At 43.6% G+C, this 27,521-nt stretch overlaps 1 long non-coding RNA gene across 1 annotated transcript; it reads left to right on the plus strand.

Annotated features, from left to right (window-relative positions):
* The first annotated feature begins 218 nt into the window (after nt 1-218).
* Nucleotides 219-27,521, plus strand: LOC132534931 (uncharacterized). Its single transcript, XR_009546691.1, has 5 exons — nt 219-273; nt 11,025-11,152; nt 12,315-12,528; nt 23,648-24,238; nt 26,492-27,521. It is a non-coding gene; the product is annotated as an uncharacterized LOC132534931 (long non-coding RNA).

Here is a 27,521-nt window from a genome sequence, read left to right on the forward strand (position 1 = left end):
AATTTGCATTTCTTTTTCTTTTTCTGCTGCCAGGGTTATCACAGGCCTTGATGTCAGAACTACAAACCCATTGCTCTTGGAAGCCATTTTCTCCATTTTATTGCCCTTGTTGTTGGAGAGGACAGAGAAATAAAAAGAGGGGAAGACAGAGAGGTAGAGAAAGATAGACACCTGTAGACCTGCTTCACCACTTGTGAAGCGACCCCCCTGGAGGTAGGGAGCCGGGGGCCCGAACCGGATCCTTATGCAAACCCTGGTTTGTATATTTTTAAGGTATGTAAGTGCACCTAAATTTTTGTGGTATTTAGTGTGGCATAGTGAAATTTTCTGTGAAAATCTGCCAGAACTCTTGTCCTCCAAGCACATTAGACTTAGACTGAAAAGCTTCAGATGTCAGTGTTTGTTGAATGACTATGCAAGCCAATGCTATCAATTCTGTGTAATATGGTAATAAAGCTGATATTATCAGCTGGCTACTGTATTGCTGTTTCCTCTTTTCTGTTATTTTTGTTGTTCACTGTGTGCATGGTCCACTAGCAGAAGACTAATTAATTGAGCAGGTAATGTTACGAGGAGGCTTTAATGTCTCTAAGGAGGCTGCCAATCATAGCAATGGCTTTCAGCTGGTCCTAACTCATCTTTAGATGAAGCAAAACTTGAACAGTTAGTGCTCTTAATATACGGAGTATTTAGGAGGAGGGAAGAGCTAAGGCATTCAGTATCCTATTTTACTACTCAGCTGGAGCTAGTTAAAACCTCCAATCTTACTGATACCTTCTTTTTAGTGCTGTTTAGATGGAGGGCAATGTCACAGGGACTTAGAAAAGGGTGCCACAACTTATTTAACTAATGATAGAATCTCCTGGAGAAAAACAACATGGGGGCCAGGTGGTGGTACCTCTGGCTAAGTGCACATGTTACAGTGTGCAAGGCCAGGTTTGAGCCTCTGGTCCCCACCTGCAAGGGGAAAGCTTTGCGTGCACTCTCTCTTTCTCCCCACTTCCCTCTCAATTTCTGACTATATTTGATAAAGATAATAAAAATTAAAAAGAAAAAAACAGCATGGAAATAAATATGTGTAGCATCTGAACATGGAGTGTGGAGATCACTCCCAGTGTCTGCAGCCTAATAATGTAAATGAAAGTGAGGGCTGAGGCCTTGTGGACTATGGTGTAGGCACAGTGTGGCACTTAGGCAGCATGGGATGGCTGCATGCATTTTAAGATGGCATGAAATAAATGACACCCCCAACACGCATGCAGTCTTGTAAACTAATGTTATCTTAATAAAAAATAAACACTATTTAAAGTTCAGTTAGCACTAATCTAAGGTCTTGCAAGCAGAGCACATTCTAGACAAGGCTTCACATGCACTTCCTTTGTAGCTCTTGTTCTGCGGTTCCATTAAGCAATAATTTTCAAACTGCAGGTTGCAACCCATTAGCAGATTGTGAAATCAATTTAGTGGCACACAACAGGCATTTTTAAAAGGTAAGGAAACCAGATAGAAGAGAATAGTAAATTGTTAGTGTACACTGTGCAAAGCAGAGATTATCATTTTGTGGAACTTGTTTTAGTATGTGTGTGTTTTATAACTCCCAATATCACCAGTCAAGCAAAATGTGGAAGACTGAGATAGACACAAGCTTTATGAAAAAAAAAAAGCTAGAATAGACGTTTGCTATTAATTTTCTTCTTGGAGAAAACAGAAAGATGGTGCTTCATGAATTCACCTGAAGGAAATGAAAGGTGGAGATGTGTGTGGCTGGCCTGGACACTGTACCTGTGCTGCCATGTGCACAGCCAGGCTTCACAGTACTGGATGGGTGAAGCTTTTGTAGTCTTTCCTTTCCTCCCTCTACTTTTCTGTTTCTGTCTGGAAATTAAAGTCAGCTTGGAGTGATGAAGCCCCAGTGACATCAACAGTGAGGGGAGGAGAGAAGTCTGGTTTATTGCCCTGAGATGCCTTAGTCACTCTAGGTAGAAATGTCCAGTAAAACTTCTACTCTCAGCAAAGACCTTTCATTCTGGAGACATCAACTTGACACAAACAGAAGAGGTGGCAGCTAAGACTACTCAGTATGCTCTGCACTGTGGCAGAATGTTGAAGAAAATCAGAATTCTTTGCCCAGTAAATGTAAAGACCTTCCTTTGGACAGTTTCTCTAAACAGCTTCCATCAAAAACCCCAGAAGGGACTTGAAATGGTGTCTGTCTGGATTTTTACATAGAATCGGTTGGATTTACACAGCATGCAGACTGTAACCAAGATGAGGCAATTCTTTGCTTTTTTATTTTAAAAACTGAATCTCAGGTTTTTGAGACTGTCTATAATCACACAAGTGAATGTGGAGAGAAGGTGGCAAGTTCTGCCATGCACAGAGCTTTAGAAACGTCACTGTCACCATCACAGACCATATTTTCCCCCTTGCAAACTCAGTGAACCCAGAAACTTTACCTGGGGTAACTTCTCTTCAGCTCAGAAGAAGACAAGCGACACAGATTCCTTGACATTCACAAGTTTCCTTTTTATAGGGGACTCAGAGCACTAAGAAAAATTAATTTCAGTCACCCTTCTGCTCAGAAGACCATGTGAGTGTGTTTAAGAAAGCAAACTGAGAAGCCAGGTAGCTGAGGCCCTGAACCTTTCACATCTCCCTCAAGTTAGAGTGACTGTTACTAACTAGCTGCCCAGAGCAGCTGGAGGCTGAGGCCCCTCTGTGTAGGACACTCAAAATGTCTGGTGTTGTAAACTGTGGAGGGAAGGAGCTGAAGCACTGGGAAGCATGTGGGCATTGCTTTTGCGAGGCCGGGAGGACACGCATCTGGCTGAACACACGTTACAGTCAGTGTTCAAGGACCTGGGTTCAAACCTCCAGTCCCCACCTACAGGGGGAAAGCTTTACAAGTGGTGAAGCAGGGCTGCTGGTGTCTCTGTCTCTCTTTTTCTATCCCCCCTTCCTTCTTGATTTCTGGCTGTCTCTATCATATATATATATATTAAAAAGGAACTTGTGTAGCCTATAATTTTCTCCTTTGTTGGATTCATTCCAGTAGGTCAGCAACTCTGGTTTTTCTTGTCTAAACTGAGGTGGAGATGGAGCAAAATATCCCTACATTTTCTTTCCTACAGTCTAAAAGCACAGAGCACATTCTAACAGGATCTGATAAAGAGGTACGTGTTTGTGTACACCTCTCTCTCTCCCCCCTCTCCCTCCCTCCAGGGAAAGGGAGGAAAAGAGCTGAATTACTAAGGAGTCTCTCCCAAGCTGGAGACTTAAAGCAAGGCCTGAAGGATCTAGAATGTAGGACCCTACATGCTGCTTCTGGATATGCCTAGAGCCAAGGCCCTGTGTGCCTCATTCTCACCAAGGGGTTTCTGTCTAAGCAACAAGTGACAATGACAAGTGAGCCTGAAAAGATCATTAAGGCTGTAGGGTCACAGATGATGAGTGAACATCCCTCATGTGACATGACAGAAGATGCTGGACACTTGGCCCTCCTACCGCACATTGGTTGAGAAGGACTTCTGAGAGTGGCAGGCACTAAACATCCAACCACCAACCAGGGAGATGGAAATTAGGACTGGAATAAAGTTAACTTGGATAAAATCAACAGGTCAGCGCTATCAAGCAAACCATTGGCTAGGAGTCAGAGGGCACCTTTCTTGCTAGGGGTGGTAGATAATTCCTTTATAGTGATTATACTGGTTACCTCACACCCTTCCCCTTGCCCCTCTTCTCATGCACCCCCAGAATCGCAGGCAGTTTTCCTATAAGAAGTCACAACCTTGACCCTGGGTCCATGCACCCAGAGAGATAGAGAATGGGAAAGCTATCAGGGGAAGGGGTGGGTTATGGAGATTGGGTGGTGGGAATTGTGTGGAGTTGTACCCCTCCTACCCTATGGTTTTGTTAATTAATCCTTTCTTAAATAAAGTTTAAAAAAGAAAAAGAAAAAAAAGTCACAACCTATAACAAATAATGAAAATGAGCAGGCAGGAGAAACAGCTAGCCTTGTCAAAGCAAGGACTGCAAAAGCTGAATAAGGGCAAGAGACTGGCATACTTTAATGATGACTCTTTAGTCACTACCAGGCCGCCTGGGGCCCTAGTCTGAGTCCTGGGGTTCCCTTAGACACGATGGGCCTAGACCTCTAACAAATCCCTCTCTCTACTGTCACTGGTCATGTCTATCAGGAACAATTTAATGGACCCTTTCTGTGGGCCCCTATAGGACCTTGCCCTTGAATATTCCATTCTCTGAAAGGAGGTTGGACAACATACTCCACCTACTTACTACCGGAGGAAGAAGGGGCCTGGAATGTTCCTAGCCATGACCACAGAATGTGAGCTCAGACCTACAGAGATGCAAAGGTTTCATAGGCTCCTGTGCTGAATATGGGCCTCAGATCAAATCAATGGGGTTTACAGTTAATATCTATATACTTTCCCCATATTTGGGAGCTACTTTCTTCCCTGACCCAGTTTTCTAGTCCTTTTTCCAACTATGACACCATCTGCCTAGACAGTAACCTGGGTCCACCTGCATGTTAGCTGTCAGGCTGGACAGCTAAAACAGTCCTACTAGCTTTTTCCAAAACGGAGACCCCAAATCTTCATCCACAATATTCTTGCCTTTAGGTTCGTCATTAGTCAACAATTTGCTCTGTTTTCTATCTTAACTCTTTATCAGCCACAAGGTTCCAGATGCTACCATGATGCCAAACAGACAACCCCACTAGTGAAAGAAACAGGCTGGGAGTGTGGATCGATCTGCCAACGGCCATGTTCAGCAGGGAAACAATTACAGAAGCCAGACCTCCCACCTTCTGCATCCCAAAATGACCCTGGGTCCATACTCCCAGAGGGATAAGAATAGGGAAACTATCAGGGCAGGGGATGGGATTTGGAATTCTGGTGGTGGGAATTGTACCCCTCCTATGCTATAGTCTTATCAATATTTCCATTTTATAAATAAAAAATTAGAAAAATTAAAATTAAAAATTAGGAAGACGGAGGGTTAAGTGCACAAGGCGCAAAGCGCAAGGACTGGCATAAGGATCCCGGTTTGAGCCCCTGGCTCCCTACCTGCAGGGGAGATGCTTCACAGGCAGTGAAGCAGGTCTGCAGGTGTCTTTCTCTCCATCCTATCCAACAATGACAACATCAATAACTACAAAAATTAAAAACAAAACAAAAGCATTCTGTTTTGTTACCAATGGCAGTCTCCCTCTCCACACATGTGACATGTTTCTCTACTTAGGCATTATTATTAAAAATATTTCATCCCCACCAGAGAGAGACAGACACCAGAGTACATGCTGCTATAAACAGATGGATCCTGGGGCCTGATGGTGGTGCAGCTGGTTGAGCACACATTTTACAATGCACAAGGATCTAGGTTTGAGCCCCTAGTCTCTACCTGGGGTGGGGGGAGGCTTCACAAGTCATGAAGCAGAGCTGTAGGTGGCTCCCTTTCTCCCTCTTATCTCCCCATTCCCTCTCAATTTCTAGCTGTATCTATCCTATAAAGATAATTAATAAATAGATGAATATTCAGTCTACTGATGGAAAGAAGCCAATCACCAGACTGTATTATCTATGATTCCATATATATGAAATGTCCATAATAGGTAAATTCACAGAAACAGACACAGTGGTTACCATCTACTTCCAGGGTAGGGTCAGGATGGGGAAGTGAGAGAAACACAAGGTCCAACCCCTAGGAAAAATCATGATAAATGGGTGCAGGAAATAGGGAGATGGAATCAAAAACTATGGAGTTCGTCACTTAAGGGCTATACCTCTTGTTGGATTAATATGCTGTCTGAATCCCAGTATTTTGTCAAGAAAACCTGTTCCACTAAGAGACCTAGGGAAGGAAATACCCAGTGTGAGAAAATATTCCTGCAGTCTAGGAAACACAATTTACCCTCTTAAGAGTATATGCATGTCCGGAAAGGAACCAAATAGAATATTTATAAATCAACAATGCAAGACAGCATGGAAGACTTAAGAGCAGATAATAGAGGAAGATGGGGGCTTGAGGAATTTACACAGAATTAGTGCAAAGACACAATGCAATAATACTGAAAGATGAAATAACATACATGGAAGGGAATGCTAGTAAGAAAGCAAAGGCCCTTTGATAGACTAGGTGAGAACAAAGACTGGAAATACTGTATAAACATGGTTTCTGGCAGACAACCCCATCTCCCCAGTGCCCTACCCCTCTAGGGAAAGACAGAAACAGGCTGAGGATATATACACATCCACTTGTCAACATCCATGTCCAGCAGAGAAGCAATTACAGAAGCCAGACCTCCTGAACCTTCTGTACCCCATAATGATCCATACTCACAGAGGGATAAACAATAGGAAACCTTCCAATGGAGGGAATGGGATATGGAACTCCGGTGGTGGGGAGTGTATGGAATTATACCCTGTCTTATCTCACAATCTTGTCAATAAAAAGATGTCTAATTATAGTGAATTATATGAATTTTCTGCTAAAGTTGTATGCAGAGTCAAAAGATAGAATTATCCTTATTTGAGCAGAATACCAATGACAAAGAAGAAGCCTGAAATAATAAACCACACGCCAGTAATAGTAATCTGTGTCCCGCTAAGAACAGCAAAGACAAGCTGAGGCAGCTCAGTGTCAGAGCACAGGACTTGCACCCCTGAGGCCCCAGAGCTGCTGTGTTAGACTCCTAGAATCACAGCAAGCCAGAGCTGAGCAGTGCCCTGCTCCTCTGATGTAGTCAAACCTGGGCCACGTCCATGGCAAGGCAAAACACGCTACCTGGAGAGTTAGTTCTGCAGCCCTAAACAAATGTGTAGAGAAAACAAAAGCAGTTCGCCTGGTTCAGAGCCTTCCCAGGCTGTTGAAGAATCAGCTATACCCACAAGGATTCCTGACTGCTTGACCTTCACTCTTGCTGTTTGTAATTTCTCCAAGGCAAAAAGACACCACGATGCCATGGGATCCTAACTCAGTCCTGCATCTTTCTCCAATCTCACCATTTCTAAGTCATCAATGTGACAAGTACTGTTTGCGATTTGTCTTACTCCTGAAGAATGCCAAAAACGAGAACTCGTCTCCCTGTGTGCTGCTGTGCTAGACGGGTGGGCTGTGTAGAGGCTCTTAAGCCTCCTTAGAGTTTGCATCTTGTGTGGTTAACCTCAAGGACAAACACCGTGTTCATGGAATGCCAAAAGCTTGCAGCTCCTTGGAATACACATGACCAAGAACATGGTTCATGTTATTGGATTATAGGGAAGTATTTTAATGAATTAAAGCTCTAACAGCTGTCCTCTGGCTATGAAAAATGTCCATTTCAATGCTGCAGTATTTCTGTACCTCTGTAAGTGGGGATCTAATGGAGCCATTGGTTTGGATTTAAATTAATGAAGCGTGCATGATTCGACGAGGATTCTGTAGACTTAGTTCTTGAAATATTTGTCAATATTTGCTTGAGGTTTTAAAACTCTTTACATCATGTGCCAGAGGCGGGCGCCTAGTCACATTTAACAGTGGGATAATGAAGAAAAAGGATTGATTTATTTGGGATTTTCTAACAAAATAAACCGCATTCCAACTTGCTGTTACTGGCTTTAAAATAGCATCCATTTTACAGATCACTTACATTTCTCTATTCACCCAGCACAGGCTGAATAGAGGCAGCAGAACGTTTGATATTTATGAAATGCTGTTTTTCAATACATATTAAGATGTGTTGATTAACAGTAGGACTAATTATGAATGCCAGCTAATGGGGTGGCTTTTTGTGTTGCTGGCATCTTTTTCAGTGGTGTAATGAGATCTTGCATAAAGTTCTGTGGACAAGGGAGGACTTTTACATGATGCTTAGCAAAGTGTACGCAGTGGGATCTGGTATTTGGAAATTCTCAGGTCATAACCACTGCCCTGCTATGCTCCCAAAGAGAATCAACCTTTCCTGCTTTCAATGCCGGCCTCATCCCCTCAACTCAGTATCATTTCAGTATCTTTGATGGGAACCCCAACATTGATTACATATTTCTGAGAAAAGTTTAGGTTGGGACAGGGAGGCCAAATAATAGTATTGCACATGTGCAAGGCCTGGGCTCTTTCCCCAGCTTAATAGAGATGAAGTTAAGTAGGTAAAAGCATTTTCTTTTCACAGAGTGAGAAACTCTTACAGTCAAAGAACAACAAAGGGAGAAGAGGGCAGGGGAGGCAGCATAGTGGTGATGCAAAGATGCTCCTTCTGGAGCCCACAGTGCCAGGTTCAACCCCTCAGGTTGAGAGAAGAGAAAAGAGACAGCACAGAAAATGTTATCGGGTGGAGAGTAAATAGCGTAACAGTTATACAAAGGACTCTCATGCCTCTGAGGCTTCAAAGTCCCAGGTTCAATCCCCCACACCAGCATCAGCCAGAGCTAATTATTAAGTGATTATTATTATTATTATTATTATTGGTTAAAAAAAAGAAAAAGAATCCCCCTAACACTTCCTCTCCACTATTCCAAGCTTTGGGTCCATGATTGCTCAACAATTTGTTTGGCTTTGTATGTTAACTCTCTTTTCAGTCACCAGGTTCCAGATGTCATCAGGATGCTGGCCAGGCTTCTCTGGACTGAAGACCCCACCAATGTGTCCTGAAGCTCCGCTTCCCCAGAGACCCACCCTACTAGGGAAAGAGAGAGGCAGACTGGGAGTATGGACCGACCAGTCAACGCCCATGTTCAGTGGGGAAGCAATTACAGAAGCCAGACCTTCCACCTTCTGCAACCCACAATGACCCTGGGTCCATGCTCCCAGAGGGATAGAGAATGGGAAAGCTATCAGGGGAGGGTGGGTGGGATATGGAGAATGGGTGGTGGGAATTGTGTGGAGTTGTACCCCTCCTACCCTATGGTTTTGTTAATTAATCCTTTCTTGAATTAAAAAAAAAAAAAAAGGAAGAAGGGGCCAGGCGGTGGTACACCTAGTTAAGTGCACACATTACAATGCATAAGGATCTGGGTTCAAGTCCCTGATCCCCACCTGCAGGGGGAAAAGCTTCATGAGTGGTGAAGCAGGTCTGCAGGTGTCTCTCTGTCTCTCTCCTACACTATATCTCCCTCCTCTCACAATTTTTGTGTCTATTCAAAATAAAGATTTAAAAAAATTTTAAGAAATGTTGAATGTAGGAGTTGCAAAGCAGCCTTGTGTTGTAGCACCTAGGACTAGACAAGGCAGGCAAGCCCAGCCTCTCTGGGAAGGAGGCCTCTGGATCAGTCTCCAGTGGCAGGACCCTCCTGGTGGAAACTCCAAAAACTGTGAGTGTCCCATTTACCAGCAGGGACGCTGAGGCATAAAAGTGTAACAGGCAGTTCCTCCACCCAGACTGTGGTTTCCTTCTTCTGACCTTGTAGGCTTGCCTCTCCCATGTCCTCTGGGAAGCCCCCTCCAAAAATAAAAAGAATAAAAGACAAAAGGGGGGGGAAGAACACACCTTCCATCCAAGCACACCAGATAAAACTCTTGAACTTAGCATCAGTTAGAAGAGATTTGCTGAGGGGGTCGGGCGGTGGCACAGTGGGTTAAGCACATGTGGCGCAAAGCGCAGGGACCGGCGTATGGATCCCGGTTCGAGCCCCCGGCTCCCCACCTGCAGGGGAGTCGCTTCACAGGCGGTGAAGCAGGTCTGCAGGTGTCTGTCTTTCTCTCCCCCTCTCTGTCTTCCCCTCCTCTCTCCATTTCTCTCTGTCCTATCCAACAACGAATTGCGTCGAAAAGGGCAATAATAATAACCACAACGAAGCTACAACAAGGGCAACAAAAGGGGGGAAAAATGGCCTCCAGGAGCGGTGGATTCATGGTGCAGGCACCGAGCCCAGCAATAACCCTGGAGGAGGAAAAAAAAAAAAAAAAGAGATTTGCTGATACTCTCTGCCATCTTTGATGGTATAAATAGTGGTAGATTTACAGACTTGTGAGTGTTGTTGTTGTTAGTGAAACAACAAAATAATGTTCTGCTGCCTTGATAACTTACAGTGACCGGATTCTCCTCGCAAACAGTATTTACATAGAATTTCTGAGCCAGGTGAAGTCAGGGTGAGGGGACAGGGTGCCCCACAGGGCTCATGCGGGTGGTGGGTGATTTACTGTGAGGAAGGCTCAGTGTTAATAATGGGACTGTGCCTGCAGCTGACCCCTAAAGCACTCCTCAGATCCAGGGACTGCACCAGGTTCAACTTTATAAGCTTCCTCATTCCTGGAAAATGAAATCTATGACCAGATATCTTTATCCTATGAGCTCTTTTTTCCCCTTTTAGGTTATATAAGGTAAGCATCCAAACAACACACATTGCCTCAGAGCAGAGGAAAGATTCAAGAAATGACATGGTGCCTGTGATTCTGTTGTTGGGATCCATTATGTCCCAAGCTCATTGTGACCTACATATGGGCTAGAAGATGAGCTCCAGCACAGACTTTTTATTGCTACCAGGGTTATCACTGGGCTTGGTCCCCATACAATGAATCCACAGCTCTCAGAGGTCATTATTTTCACTTTTTTTTTTTTAACTTTATAGGATAGAGAAAAGTTGAGAGGAGGGACGGGTATAGAGAGGTAGAGAGAGAGAGAGAGAGAGAGAGAGAGAGAAATACCTGCTGCCCACTGACTGCTCAAGTTGATATTAAAGGTGATACCCCAGGATCTAGTCACTAGCAAGAGGTTCCTTCTACTTTCATATAATTGCTGCTTGCTCCTACCATAACCACTCCTAGGAATTGGCCTGAAAACATTTTTCTCTCACCTGAAGGCAGATATGTGATTCTGGAGCAAATTGAGGGCTAATTATACAATGAAACCTAGTCTCCGAACACTCCCATTAGATGCCTGGTGCTGGTGGGGAAGGCATCACCTAGCAACAGTCACCAGCAAACTGCAGGAAAGATAATAGAGGTTGTGGGCTGCTGCTTCCCACTGAGTCAAAATTGACAGCAAATTGGATTTCTCCTTTCTTCTCACATGGAAAATCTATTGTTCACAGGCAAAGGATATAAAAGCTGCTCATCTGTGTGAGTGGACAACTTGACCCTTGGTGGAAAACAGTCTTTCAGAGAATCATCTGGAAGTTAAGAACACTAATACCTGATAGCCAGCTGCTACAAGCCTAAGGTACTTGTGTATTCAAAGTGGGGTCATGGCTTTGGACTCATACACTTTCTGGGTATTGAGGGCCAGGTGCTGAGTCTCCCCTACAAAAAAATTCTTGCCTAATGAACCACCCACCCAGGCTGGTATGCCAGAACCCTTTGTGGATATTACACATCTTTCAACTTGTTGATTCCTTACTGAGTACAGCACCACTGCGACTTAGGACCCACCCACATGGGGAAACTCAACTCAGTCATGGCTCCAGCTCTCCAGCTCTAGTAGAGGGCTGGGGCTTCTGGGAGCACAGGCAGCTAGCAAAACCAGTTACCACATGCCCACTATACACAACAGTTTGGTGAAAACTCATGGAGATTGGGTGGGGATTTTAAAGGGCTCTTTTTGAAGAAAACACCCAGATGAATATTAAAATTAAGATAATTTTTCTAGTGTATTTTTAAGGAGGGGCAAAGATGATGACAGTCATTCTAAACTAAAAGAACAGAATAAATGAATATAATACATCCAACACAGCTCTTGGGTCAAAAAGAGGGAAGTTTTAACATACACTGTTGGAAGACAAAGTGATGACATCAGTAAAAAAAAATGTGCTTTTTTATATTCTGACAACATTCAATAAATATTTGAAATGACAGATGAAGTGGCTATTTCTGAGAAAATATAATCCTTACCTACCTTGCAAGAAGTAACCTGTATAAATAAATACCTTGTATAAATAAATAACCTGTACATTTTTTAAAAATAGATGGTTTTTTTCTTTTGTTTTTGTAGTGAAGGATTATAGACAGTTTTTCATCTGATAATTATTCAAAATCACTAATTTCTTAGCCAGCTTCTATGTGCATGTCTGTGTAACTGAGTGAGCACACCTCGCTACATTTTTGTGCTCCAGTGCACGTCTGGGGCTAATGCTTGCATGCAGGTAGTGACACACTTGCAAGCGCATCTGGTCCTCTGAGTACTTTGGAGAGCTTTTTAATTTTTCTCAATAAAAAGGTTAATCTGATGTCCTTAAACTGATGACATTCTAACCTTCAAAAGCATGTGTTTATCATGAGTTTCCACCACCCCAAATAGTTTTGACCCAAGGTTACTGTGCAGGCTCAGACTATTTCAAAGGTGGGTAAAAGGAGTGATAAGCAAACAATTCACTCTGGAATCTCAGGCTGTGTAAGACTTCAAATCCCCAAGAAGATTTTTCAGCATATCCAGAGCACAGTGGAGGAGTTCAAACCCAGAGTCGACAGTCAATCAGAGTTCTGCTGGCTCCTAACAAAGAGCTGAGCCCCTGGCCTCTTACATCATCATTCTGTAGTCTTGTTGGCCAGCCAGGTCAGTGGAAGACTCGGGATTTCACTGGAGCAGGTGCATCAGCAAAGGTAAGATTTAGTCTTAATGGAAAACACATACTGCTGACAAAAGTCTGTGCCCTTCCTATCCTGGCTATACTGAGAGGGAGGGAAGGGTGAAGGGAAAGATTATTTTCTGAATTTGCCTTCTCAGGACACTGAAAGAAAGCAGTGTGCCTCCAGCTCAGAGCTTGGTTTAATTGTCCAGAGGTGCAGAAATTGAGGTTTCAGAGAAGGGGGGGGGGAGACCAAAACTTGGATGCAACTCCCACCATCACTGCTGCCTCCACAGGTAAACTGAGGCCAGAGGGGTGTCAGGAAGACCTCCAGGAGGCAGTGGCTCACCATGCCCCACTTGACAATGTCCAGGCTCGGTTTTACGTAAGGATTGAATCCAAAGGAAGACTCAGCCACCATCAGTATTGACTAAATGTGGGTCATTTATCATACACACCCATTTGCAAAGCACCTCAAACTGTTTTCCTTGCCCTTCAAGTTTCCCTTCTCCTGAAGGCCTGCTTCCTGCCCCATTCAATGTTTAACCCTTGGCACCCTAGCATTTTCCCCAGCTGACAAGGCATGAACACCAGCTGTGTCTACCTTTTGGCTCCCCACCACCTTCCCTTCCACCCCACTCCAGCCTCCAGGAGATCCAGGGAGAAAACTAATTATGTTTTCCTAAGTAGGCAGAGTACTTCTATTTAGCAGAAGCTGGGACCCGATGTTGACCTAACACTGAGCATTTCAAGTAAACTGCCAGAAGCCCCATCAAATTGCAGAGAGTCATTTAGAGGATGAAATGTGTTAAATTATTCAAAGGGCTGAATAAGCATAAACAGGCAGTGCCACCAGAGAGATCCACACACCCAGCCACGCCGGCTGACATTTAATACATCATATTAGTGCTCCTGTTAGCGCACACTGGCCTGCATGCACACTCCCCCCCCCCCCCCCCCAGCCCGCCTGCTAACTCTTCCTGGTTGCCAGCGCGGCTGCCTTCTGAGCTGCAAGGGGCTATAGCTCCCTCCCACCGAAACCAAGAAACAGAAACGGCCTTGGCTGAACACTGAAGGTTCCAGTGGCTCTCTCCTTCCTGAGCCAGGATGGAGCCAAAAGGTCCAGAAATAAGATGAAAACACATCCTCTATGCATGGAATTCTAAGAGCATACAAAACTAGCTGGTTCTCAGATTTGCATTTCCCAAACAAAAGTCTCATGCAAGACAAATTCTTTCTTTTCAAATATTTATTTGTTGTGTGTACATGTGTGTTTGTGTGCGTATAAGAGGAGAATATATGACCAAGCACTGCTCAAGAGACTGAATGCAGGGATTGAACGCAGGACCTCAGACATGCTAGTCTTCTGCTTTAGCTTGTTAAATTACTTCCTCAGTTTCCTACAAAGCGTTTTTATTGTTTCAACCAGAGCATCGCACAGCTCTGCCTATTGGCAGTGCCCAGACAGAAGCTGGAACCTTGCACACAAGTCTCGCATGCTACCAAACACTATCTCCCTGGCACAAAAGGAGTCTTGAGGGTTCCCACTGAGAAGACATGGGTGGCTTAGGTCAACAACACACAGAATATTTGTTTCTGTCTATTCGAAACATTTATGAACATTCATTCATTCAGCCACACACTGCATTTTTATCTAGAGTTCATCATAAGCCAACCCCTCCAACTAGGGGAGGGCATAAAGGGTAGTGTAGAGAAAGGGTAAACTCTCAGAGACCAAGGAAGTTCTCAGTGCTTGTCACTGAAAACAGCCACACAGCTGTGAGGGAACACCGGGCAGTTATGAGGCAAACAGATCCCCGAAAGCAGGCAGGCAGAGTAATATCAGACCTACAAAAACAAAGCAGCCAATGGTGCAGTGGTGAGATGCCCTTCACAAAAGCCTCAGGAGCCGGGCCTCTCTCCTCTTTCCTCTCTTTCCTACAGCTGACCCCCCCCCCCCTTCCAACCCTTAGCCATGCAAAGCCAAAGGCATGATGGTATCCCCCTGCCAGCATGCAGACTCTTGTCCTAGACGGGATGATCCATGGCCAGGCAGTGGTCATATCTATTACTTTGTCCCATTAATCTCATTGGTTTACAGAATTAACCTTCATTTGCTGTAGAATGTGCTCACATGAGCTAAGACCCAGGTCCTCAACCAGGCCTTCATGAGATGTGAATCAGGACTGCAGGGTTTTCTTTCTCTCTACTTCTCTATCTTCCTTTCTCCTCTCAATTTCTCTGTCCTACCAAATAAAAATGATTATTTATTTTGAATATTGGTCCTATGTCCATTGAATAATTGCTTCCAAGTACACGTCTCTGCCACACTTTCAACTTCATTCATCACTCTACTAGTTATATCCTCTCTAGATTTCTTCTACATTGGTTCTGATCACATTTGACAACGTTAGTATGTTTTTTAAACATCTAAAACATGTGCAAGGCACAGTGAGCATGCTATTAATGGCCTAGACTTAACTGATCTTGAATTATTTCTAGAACTATCACTGTTTATAGGCAGAGTTGATGTATTTTGGCTAGGGAATATAGTTCAGCTCTGCTTGTCTCTACGAAAATGTGTACAGGGCCAAGTAGTAAGAAGACTATGAATTCAAATTTTTTAAGATTCAACTGACTAAAACATGGATAGTTCTCTATTATATATTATTAGTGAGCCCAAAGATGTAGTGAATCTATGCAAGTGCCCAACTTATATTCAGTGAGCTGATCTTAAAGTACAATTAAAATTGGTAGTTCTCTTTTTCCTCTCTCTCTCTGCCTCTATGTTGTCTTCTCGTTTGCTCTGTTACTACTCTACCCGCATCCCAGCCCCTTCCCCTTTCCCTGATGCTCCTTTATCTTGGCCCCCTCTCTGACCTCTCATTCTCACTGCACCCCTCCATTCCAATATTGTTTCTGCCTCTATTCCAATATTGTTCTAAGTGGTTGACCTTCTTATCCTAGATAGTAGCTCATTACTACAATGCTTGGCTGTTCAAAATTTCCTTATCAAACTCCTTTGTTGAAATAATATCCCATAGTTTAGACTACTTTTTTCTATAAAATTCAATGTTTTAATAGTTCAAAATATTCTGTAGTGTATTACCATATTAGCTAGCTATTTGGCACATCAGCACCACAACACTTTGATGTGTCTACCCACTCTACAGTTAGCATTCTGTCGCTTAAAGAGTTCATTTAACATAATTGCATACAAGTAAACAGAGCCAATAGTGATACAATAAAATCAAAATTAATTTTATTCTAATGGTGTGACTTATTGAAGTTCTTCAATATTCTCATTGAATTTAGGATTTTTGCCTTATTTATCCCTTTGGGCTTGTCCTTTCATTTTTTGCATCTAAAGAAAAGGGTGCTGTGCCATTACTTGTTTAGCAAGACTGTACGTCATCAGGAAGCAATTCTATAGATGCACTTATGTATTCCTTCCCTCCTTTACTTGCAATTCTTCAAAGGGCAGGTCGCTTACATCCCTTACTGCTCATTTAATATGATTATACTCTCTTTAAAATTGTATGCCAGTGTGTAAGTCTTAGGAAATAACTTTATAATCTGTTTAGCAAATATTCTGATAAAAGAGTAGAATAAGTGAAATTTTGTCCAGAAATTGAAAGTAAAATCCTGATGGCGGGGGTCAGATGGTAGCGCAGCGGGTTAAGCGCACATGGCATTAAGCACAATGACAGGCCTAAGGATCCGGGTTCAAGCCCCCGGCTCCCCACCTGCGGGGGGGGGGCGCTTTGTGACTAGTGAAGCGGGTCTGCAGGTGTCTATCTTTCTCTCTCCCTCTGTCTTCCCCTCCTCTCTCAACTTCTCTGTCCTGTCCAACAACAATGACATAACAACAATAATAACCTCAACTAAAACAAGGGCAACAAAAGGTCAAAGAACAGCCTCCAGGAGCAGTGGATTTGTAGTGCAGGCACTGAGCCCCAGCAATAACCCTGGAGGCAAAAAATTAAAAAACAAACAAACAAAAAAAAACCTGGTGGCATGCTGGCCAGGGGAAACAGGAAGAGTGCAAAAGAAGCGAAAGAATAAAAGGGAAAATACTATCAGAGAAGGATGACCAAGCAAATGTGGAAGGCAACTACCTAGTTAAACTGGATAAGAGCAGGAGGGATATTGGGGTGGCAAGATAGCAAAGGATGGTCACGGGGATATTTTAGCAAGGAAATGACAGGGCATGATTATTTTTTAGGGGGAAAAATAAAAGCTTTGGCAGAAGCTGGAGAAGGTGACTGATAAGGGTCTTATCAGAGGCCACGGTCAAGTGGACAGAGACACAGAGCTGAAAGCTGTGCTGACTGAATATATAGTATTCAGTAGATTTTGATAAACCACAATTTCTGCTTTTCAGTTAGAGAAATACTCCATTACTCTTACTCTTCAGAAAGAAAAGGTACTTCAGCTACAGAGAAGTCTTGAAACCCTGTGGGAAGAAGCATCAGAGATAAGCAAGATCATAATGAGAAAACTGCCTGCTATTCTCTGGCCCCCACTCCCAGGGCTGCCATCACCCCTTTTGGCTAGATACTTCTCTAATTCCAGAACAATCTCAGAGTCTACAGAATCAGGGTTGGCAGGCATTTCTGTATTACTTGGATGCTCAACTAAAATAGCTGCCCCCTCCCTAAATCTGCACTGTAAGTTCAAAACACAGAAAGAGAAAAAAGAAATTCTAAGGGATATGGAAGAAAAACCTATTACTGGGCATATTGAAAAGAGAACCAGACTAGCCCTTGATGGGGGGGCCCTGCGGGGACCAGCCCTGGGCAGCAGGAGGCTGTGGAGAGGCTTCTGAGGAGGAATGATCCTGGCTGGAGGGCCTTGGAGACTGGTCTGAGGACAGCTGATACTCCCCACTCCGGCATCCACTGGGACACTGCTGCCTTCTCTGAAGTGCAGAAACATCCGTCCATAGCAGGGGAGCTGCCACAATGGTAGATACAGCACAGGACTTATAAGCAGAAGGCCCCAAGTTTGACCATTGGCACTGATTATGCCAGGGTGATGCTCCCTATCCTCATCGTCCTCTAGCTATTCTGAAAACCAAACCATGCGGGCATGGCTGCAATTGTAGCAAACAGACTAACTCAGTTATCCTTGTGATGGCCCTCTCCTTTTATTGTGAACAGAAAGGAGAGATGGATTTGAGCTGGAAAAGGTTCATCAGCTGGTGCTCTCTCTCTTTTTAAAATGGGCATTTGTCTATTTATTTACATTTCTAGTTTTGAACAGCTCTGGTTTATGGTTTTCAGGGATTGAACCTGGGATGTCTGTGCTCCAGGCTTAAAAGTCTATAATTGTTATGGTTATTATTATTGTTGTTATTGATGTCATTGTTGTTGGATAGGACAGAGAAAAATGAGAGAGGAAGGGAAGACAGAGGGGGAGAGAAAGATAGACACCTGCAGACCTGCTTCACCACCTGTGAAGCAGCCCCCCTGCAGTCAGGGAGCCAGGGGCTCAAACTAGGATCATTACGCCTGTCCTTGCGCTTTGCACCGTGTGCTCTTAATCCGCTGCGCTACTGCCCAACCCCCAGATTTTCGAAAATATAAAAACAGCCAGCCCAGATACCTGGAAGGAATGGTATGCTACCCTAGAATGTCAAGTTCCTTTCCTTTTCCATGATTTTAAAAAAATTAATGTTTGATATTAATTAGTTCAACCCAATCCTATATGACCAACAGAAAACAAGCAACTCAACCCCACTAGCCCCAGAAGGAATGAGGAACATCTTTTCTCTGAACCATGAGCCTGGCTTCTATCTATCTTATCTCATGAGGCAACCCATGAATTCTTACCCACTCATTTGGACTTTGATTTGTCATAAACCAAAACGTCATTCTTTCCAGCTTTTGGTCACTTGCTTGCCTCTTCCCCCATCACCAAGTCTTTCTAACTCTAGGCCAGCATTTTCAGAAAGAAAGAAGGATGGAGTCACAGTGAAAGGGAAAGACAGCTCCAACCTAGGTCATGCAGTACCAAAACAGGCACCATCCCAAGTGAGCTATCTAGCCAGCTGCCATCCAATTCTTTTTTTAATATTTATTTATTTATCCCCTTTTGTTGCCCTTGTTGTAGTTATTAGTGTCATTGTTGTTGGATAGGACAGAAAGAAATGGAGAGAGAGGGCAAGATAAAGAGAGACACCTGCAGACCTGCTTCACTGCCTGTGAAGCGACTCCCCTGCAGGTGGGAAGCCAGGGGCTCGAACCGGGATCATTACACTGGTCCTTGCACTGTGCGCCATGTGCGCTTAACCCACTGTGCTAATGCCTGACTCCCGTCATCCAATTCTTGATGGGACAACTATGATCACAAATTCCCCTATAACATGCTCTGAGGACTTCCTCTAGCAGAGTCAGTTTGAGCCCCTGAGTGCATGCAGACTGCATGTCCCTTTTCCCTAGTGTTTCCCCAAGCACCTGCCAGAGAACAGCGGTAAATGCTACTCACTATGCTGGTGGACCTTCTAGTGTTTACCTTTAAATATATGAGAACAGGGAGAAAGGCTTCAGATCTTCAAAAACTTAAATGCAAAAATAATTAAGGTAACATTCTTGTCTGAGAGGTTCTCAAAGGCCACATTTCAACACAAAACTCAGTCTGTTCTGCATAGATAAACTGGCAATTTAATTATTCCCAGATTGTGAATTAGGCATCTGTGACCTGCACTCTAAATAATATTTTCATGACTTGTAGAAAACTAATGTGAAATATAGTTGAAGCTTAGTGACTGAGAGATTCTAATACATATGAATTAGAAATAGGATGCATACATTGATGGTTATAACCTGCCAGGTTATAGCAATTTGTTTGTTGGTTAAATGCGATGTCAGACTTACATGACAGTTTCTTGCAAGTCTCTTTAATTTTAACAATAAAAGAAATTAGAGTTTTGATCCTATATTGCTGGATGTAAGAGTGCAATGTTTTCAGAAGTCATTTGATCATTTATTTTGTAGTGCTTTTTCCCCCCTTTTCTGGGTTCCCTTTGATGTCTCAGGTTGATTCTTCAAACAGAAATTCAAATTAAATTTAAATGAGACAATCTGATTTCCCAGACCTGAGAGTATTCACAAATATGAAAGGGAAAGCAGAGCAACAGCCACTTGTTCAGTTAGAAGGGGAGTAAGGGGCTGAGCTTGGGGGAGGGAGCAAAAAATATTCAAAGCCTTGGTAGGAGACTCAGTCTCAGTAACTCCATAACCAGCTACAATTTCTCACACTTGTTTTAATTCACTACTTAAAAGTCATAAGACCTGGGCGAGGGAAACAGCATAATGGTTATGCAAACAGACTCATGCCTGAGGCTCTTAAATCCCAGGTTCAATCCCCCACACTACCATAAACCAAAGCTGAGCAGTGCTCTGGTGTCTCTCTCTCTCTCTCTCCATCTCTCCATCTCTCAAAAAATGATATATGTTTTTTTAAAAAAAATTTAAAAGTTATAAAACCTGATGTTTGGGTACATGCAGTTTAAAGGAAAGTTATTTTTTCTAGACTTGGCCATTTGGATTTCTTACTAAATTTCTTTTCCAGGGTTATCACTGGGGCTTGGCACCAGTACTATGAACCCACTGCTCCTAGAGGCCACTTTTTCAATTTTACTGGCTAAAACAGTAAAACTGAAAGAGAGCAGAGAGATAGAAAGGGAGAGAGGAAGACAGACACCTGCAGACCTGCTTCACCACTTGCGAAGTGCCCCCCCCCCCCGTGAAGCTGGGCAGTTGGACATGTTATCATGCACAAGGACACCCAGTTTAAGCCCCTTGTCCCCACCTGCGGGGGGTTGGGAGCTTCATGAGCAGTGGTGCAAGCTGTAGGTGTTTCTCTCTCTCTACCCCCTCACCCTGTTTTTGTCTCTGTCATGATTTTATAAAATGGAAAAGAAGGATGTGAAATTGTACCCATGCATCAACAAGTAAACTTTATATCATTAATACACACATCTCCCCAATAGATTAAAAAAGGACATAAAAAGGACATCTCAAGAACAAGAAAGGAAAATGCATCTCTGAATAACTTATTTTCAAAATTCTAGTAAAGAGAAACTAAACAGCTATGAAAATAAAAATTGGAGTTACATGGGGAATCATATTCCTTCCCTCAGATGGAGGGTTCATTTGGGAAGCTTCTATTTTTACTAAGGGTAGATAAACACTGAGGATATTACCCTGGCCAGCAACAGCTTACATTTCATGACATTTAGCCCTACCATTTAAGAAACAAATCAGGTTATCATTCCCACTTTCCAATCACTGAGGCCAAAAGGTCAAGAGTTTTCTAAGATAATGGAGCCTACAACTATGTGCTTGCAAGCCAGGTATGGAGGCTTCCTAACTCAGTGTCATTTCTTGTATGACTTACTCTGTTTTGTTGTTTTGTTTTTTTCAGATTATTGATTCATTTATTTGATAGCACAGAGAAATCGAGAGGAAGAGTGAGATAGAAAGGGAGAGACACTGGCAGCACTGCTTCACTGTTTACGAAGCTTCCCCTGCAGGTAGAGAGCAGGGGCTTGGACCCAGGTCCTTGCCCATGGTAATATGTGCACTCTGGAGAGTACCACTGCCTGGCCTCTGTACACCTATTCTTACGGTGCATCTACAAGGAAAGATCAGAGCAGCCTGAACCACAGCAGCACAATGATATCCCAACTTTTGCAAGGTTTCTCCCCAATATTCTGACTTAACCTCTTAAGCCACTGGGCATGCTCTTCTCTGCTGATTCCTTCTGACTTCTCCTCTCACCTGCCTGGGTTCCTCCCCACAGCACCAACTCCCTCATAGGGTTGTGCAGATTTTTCTGAATCTCTGCTTCTCTTCCAGGCTCATGCATCTTAGTAGTCTCCATGTCAAACATACTCTTGGGGAAAAAATAGGTGCTCAATTACTTTTTGTTAAATACCTAGGCAAATCTGAAAGTGTTTAGGCTGCTAGATAAAACAGATACATCACTTACTTCTGAGATTTTTTGCCTGCCTTCCCACTTCTAGTAATTGCTATAAATTTACTATCTAATATCTGGGGATAAATATATATTATATCATGTCTCTAAACAACATAGCTAAATTAGGTCAGTTTAATGCAATCTGTAAGTGACAATTATGCAAAGCACCTCTCTCTATAAGCCTAATTTGAGACAACCAGTGGCATAAACTTAATGAAGTTTGACAATAGAAAAGAACTTCATAGTGGCCTGGTTTTCTCATGGGGTAAGTAACTGAATTGTATGCAATGATCTCTATTTTCTTCTAAGTAATGACACTGAGCAGTTTGACAATCAAGGAGGAAAACTGAGGAAGGCAATAACCAGGGTGAGAAAGAACAGGGTGACACTGAGTTACCGTGTTTATAACAACTACTACAAGGCTGGCCTGCTGCTGCCTCTAGAAGAAATGTTATCCTGCATTGTGCACTTAACCCAGTGCGCTACTGCCTGGCCTCCCTGAAGAAATGTTATCTAATGTGACTCTGAATTATCTCATTTGAAGAATATCTGTGACTCTGAATTATCTCATTTGAAGAATATCTAAGTTATATTGCATGCAACAGTAAGAAAAATGTAAAAAAAATGAAATGCAAATACTCTCATCTATGCATAACTGCATAGATGTTACAATTTGTGTTCTCTATCACTGCGGTGATACAGGAAAATAAAAAGCTATACACTATTTTGTACAGAAATTCCACAGTACAGTGAAGATAGCAAGTCAGGGGCCAAGAGACAGCTCAGCCAGTAGAGCAGTTTACACATGCAAGGACCCAGGTTTGAACCTTGAAACACCTGCAAAGGGGGATGCTTCATGAGCAGCATGAAGCAATTTTTTTTCCATTTTTCTCCATTTTTTTCCTTTTTTTTTCTCTATTTCTCAATTTTTATTAAAAAAAAAAAAGGTTTGGTGTGAGTGGAAAACAGCAGGATCATGCAGGCGGAGTCCCGACAATAATTTTGGCAACACACACGCACACACAGGGACACACACGATATAACAAATATGTAAACTTTTTTTCCACTTAACTATATAGACTATAGAAATTCCAAAGGGAAACTTGGAGAAACAGCACAAGTCTCAGTTGCTGCTAACTTAACCCCAGGCAGGGTATGTGTCTGCACTGTTTCATCTCTGCACAGCAGTGGCCAGGGGATGGCTCTTTTTAATGGTGTTAGAGCAAACTTATAAAAGACCTGTATTGACAAAATCATTAAAGCCCCTCTTCACGGGCATGTGAGAGTCAGAATGCAGCAGCTCTGGCTCTCTGAAGAAGCCACTCCCTGAGCCTCCTGACTATGAAGAAACAGGGGCACCATGACCTGAGATGTGACATTCTTCGCCACCAGCACACAAAATACAGCAGGTTCATGATGCCTACTGCCCACTCCTAGAGCAGGTTAACAAGGCAGATAAGAGAAAATGACCTTGTTAATTTGCCTCAGCGTATACATAACAGCAGGATAGGAGACATGCTGTCTGAATAACTCTGCTCTGTAAAACTCCTAAAACATTACTGTAGCCTCTCCTCAAAGACACACAAAGCATTCAAGTTTCACTCTGAATCCAATCTTCAGAGCGCCTCTATCAGAGCCCAAGTTTTCAGGCTCATGACCCTAATTTAATTCTTCAATAATAAATTCACTTAAAACCTACGGTTTTATTTAACAACAGAAACACTAATTAGAAAATATCTCTGTATATGTGTATCATCTTTATTAACAATGGCCAAGGCATGAGGACAACCTAAGAGCCCACCAGTAAATGAGCACAAGAAGACTCGCACCCATTTGCCATGACACAGATGGACCTTGAAGGCATTGCCAAAGGCAATCAAACGGTCAGAGAAACTCAAGTGCTGTATGATCTCACTTATATGCCGGATCTAGATGAACAGATAAATAAAGCAGATTCAGAAAAAGTGATCTGACTTGTAGCTAGCAAAGGCGGTAGGAGGTCATGAAGAGGAAGAGCCTTGGGTGATGAGATAAGTAGTGCCCTGGTTTTCATAGCATGCTGTGCAACTGAGATACAGGAAAGCTGTGGGGATGGGGGGAGAAAAGTTTGAAACCTCTTATCTGCTTTGCTTTCAGTGTTGTGCTTATAGCTCCTATTCCGTTTACAGGCTTTCCTGGACATCCACAGACTTCCCCTAAGAATGGACTCCTTTCAGCAGAACTCCAACATCAGCATTAAGTCAGATGTGCCCTCCCTACTAAACCACTCCAGGGATAAAACTGAACCATTGCTAAATGCCCACAGGAGTGTGGCCCTCTGAAAAATGAGCATAATAATTACTGACAGTCATGGCGGCAGTGAATTTTAAAAATGTGTGTGTGGAGGAGTATGATCTGAGAAGTCAAAAACTAGAGGTTGCCCTCCAAGGGTTAAACTAATTAAACTGACACATAATAGTGGGTGACAGAAGGAACTTAGAGGCTCAGGGGAAAGTCACCTCACCACTGCCTTGGTTAGTAATGTTACATCCGAAAGTGTCAGCAGAGGAAAGTTCCACACTGAAAATGGGGGAGCTTGGGGAGAGAGATGTAAAGATGATCTTTCCAGATGTCCCCTAGCAATAGTAATCGCAGTGTTTAATGCTTGACCTGGGCCAACTCAAATATCATACTGACACAAATCCCAAGACTGCAGAAATGGGACAGGCAGCAGAAGCACTGATTCTGGTGGATATTTTCACTAGTTCTGCGTCTGTTCAGTGATCTTACCAACAAATCTATTCCTGCAACTCCAATTAACTCTATCCCCTCTGAAGATTCCTACAGGCGCTTCCGCTAAGCCATCTTCAAAGCAGCTTCCCAAGCTATTCCTCATGGGAGACGTGCTAACTATACGCCTTGTCTTGATGCTGAATGCGAGCAACTACTAAAGCAGTATGATGAGCCGGGCGACCCAGATGTGGGCGACCCAGATGTGGCCGACCATCTCATTGCCTCCCTGGATGCAGCACGCCAAGCCCGCTGGCAACAACTCACAGAAAGTCTGAACTTCACCCACTCAAGTAGGAAGGCCTGGAAGCTTCTTCATAGTCTGGGTGCCGGTAGCCAACCCTCTCCCGTCTCCCATCCTCCCGTATCTCCAAACTCAGTGGCCAGTCACCTAACTCAAGTTGGACGTGCTAAGATCGACCCAGTCTGGAAAAGAGAAATTTCCCATGAGTGGTCATCCCACTTCCGTTTATCTTGTCCATCTCCAAAACTCTCTCCCTTTACACTGTCTGAACTGGAAGACGCTTTGAAGAGGGTTAAACTGGGAACGGCTGCTGGCTATGATAACATCACCCCAGAACTCATTCTTAACTTGGGCCCCGCTGCAAAGAAGTGGCTCACTACATTCCTGTCCCACATCTTGGAATCCGAATCTATGCCCAAAATTTGGCATCGTGCGAAGATAATAGCAGTTTTGAAACCAAAGAAAGACCCAACACTGGCCGCCAGCTATAGACCAATTTCTCTCCTCTCCGTGTGTTACAAACTCCTTGAGAGGCTGCTTCTGTCACGTATTTCTCATCTTACAGAGAAATTCCTATCACCCGCCCAAGCTGGTTTCCGCCCAGGAAGATCTACCTGCGAACAAGTCCTGGCCCTCTCAACTTACATTGAAAATGGATTCCAGAAGAATTTAAAGACGGGTACTGTCTTTGTTGATCTCACAGCAGCCTATGACACGGTCGGGCACCGTGGTCTCCTAGTCAAGATCTCAAGATGCCTGCCTCCATGGGTGGCCAACACTATTATCGTTTCTTCTCCAAAAGAAAAGATTCCGGGTGCATCTGGCTAACAAGTCTAGCAGATGGAGACTTGTCTCAAGTGGCCTCCCCCAGGGCTCTGTTCTGGCTCCTACGCTATTTAATATTTACATCAATGACCTTCCAGAAACTTCTTCAAGGAAGTTCATCTACGCCGATGACATCTGCTGTGCAACTCAGGCATCCAAGTTTGACATCCTCAAGGAAACACTCACGAAAGACATGTCTCTAATATCTGATTACTGTAAAAAATGGCGACTAATCCCTAGCACTGCAAAAAAGGTATCATCTGTTTTCCATCTACACCATGCCTCGGCCTCGCATGAGCTTAATGTGCAGCTTGACGATACGAGAATCCGGCATGAAGCCCAGCCAGTCTATCTTGGCGTTACTCTTGATCGCACTCTGTCATTTCACGAACATCTCATAAAAACTGCAGCAAAGGTGGGCGTGAGGAATAACATCATTGCAAGACTGGCCAGCTCCTCATGGGGCGCGAGCGCTTCCACACTACGATCATCATCTCTGGTATTCTGCTATTCCACTGCAGAATACTGTGCCCCAGTATGGTTCCATAGCCCCCATGTCCACTTGGTCGATTCCAAATTATATTCCTCCATGAGGATAATTTCTGGAACCATCCGTTCCACCCTGGTTCCATGGCTGCCAGTTCTTAGCAACATCGCCCCGCCAGATATTCGTCGGGATGCAGCATCATCTAAGTTCATTTCCCACGTCTGCGCTCGACCAGACCTGCCAATATACGCGGATATCTTCGCCCACCCTGTCCAACACTTGACGTCTCGTCATCCAATCTGGTCCCCTACGCCTACACTGAACTTCTCTGTTCCAGACTCTTGGAAACAGAGTTGTCAGTCAGCTGAGGTAAAGAACAAACACCTCATCACAGACCCCTGCAAGCGTCAACCCGGCTTTGACCTAGCACGTTATGATCGGGCCCTCCTCAATCGCTACGGAACAGGCCATGGCCGGTGCGCCGCTATGTTCCATCGCTGGGGAGCCAGAGACGACCCGAACTGCCCCTGCGGCTACAGACAGACTATGACCCACATAGTCAACGACTGCCACCTCTCCAGATTCAAAGAAGGTTCTCGAAACTTTACATCAGGCTCAACCTGATGCTGTTGACTGGCTACGGAAGAAGGGCAAACGCTAGGAGAAGACTAGTTCTGCAATGTCCAGTGAAGTAGCACCCACACCTGTCATTCAGCTGTGGGGGATATACAATCCTGTCTCCCACCACACTGGATGCCATAGGGTTGAGATTTGACCCAAGTCAAACATAATGTAGTTTCTGTCCCTATGAAATATGAGCCTGCGACACAGCTCACCGGGGTAGGGTCCTGGGCCTGCTTTCTCATACACAGGAACTAGGTTTGAGCCCAGCCCCCAATTGCACTGAGGGAAACTATGGTATTTTCTCCTTTCTCCCTCTGCCCTCCTCTCTTTTCATAGTATTTGAAAATGGTGACCCAGAGTAGTGAAGTTTGGGTGATTAAAGAAAAAAAAGAATAAATAAAGCACTTACAGGCTTGGAATTTCAATTTTAACACCTATAGGGCTGATTATTCCTCCCCAGGTGCTGAATCTACCATGGAGTTTCTGCCAATGGTTCAGAATAAAATCTAGATTTTGATAGACAGTTTATATAGAATTTTCCACTATAAACAGTAAAAATGTTCTTTAACTTTATTTTTTTAGTCTTTTTTTTCATTTTATTGTAGTTATTACTGTTGTTGTTACTGATGTCATTATTGTTGGATAGGACAGAGAGAAATGCAAAGAGGAGGAGAAGACAGAGGAGGAGAGAAAGATAGACACCTGCAGACCTGCTTCACCGCCTGTGAAGTGACTCCCCTGGAGGTAGAGAGCCGGGGGCTCAAACCGGGATCCTTATGCCAGTCCTTGTGCTTTGCGCCACCTGCGGTTAACCCGCTGAACTAGCACCCGACGTTCTTTAACTTTATAAATTAGACACTTCTGCAACAAAAAAAGTATCTGTGATGTTTGTGCGTCTCTACTATTTAGCAACTATTATTGATTTTCTCCATTTAATACTTTGGGCTCCCTTAAAGATTAGATGTCTATAGGTGTGGTGATTTTCTTACTGCCTTTATTTTCATTTATAACTATGATCTATATAATATTTATTTATTAACTGTTATAAGTGATCCTGTTTATAGGATCAAAAGATAGCTCACTGGGAAGGGCG

This window comes from Erinaceus europaeus, chromosome 20 (genome assembly GCF_950295315.1).
Source record: "Erinaceus europaeus chromosome 20, mEriEur2.1, whole genome shotgun sequence".
Taxonomy (NCBI): Eukaryota; Metazoa; Chordata; class Mammalia; order Eulipotyphla; family Erinaceidae; genus Erinaceus; species Erinaceus europaeus.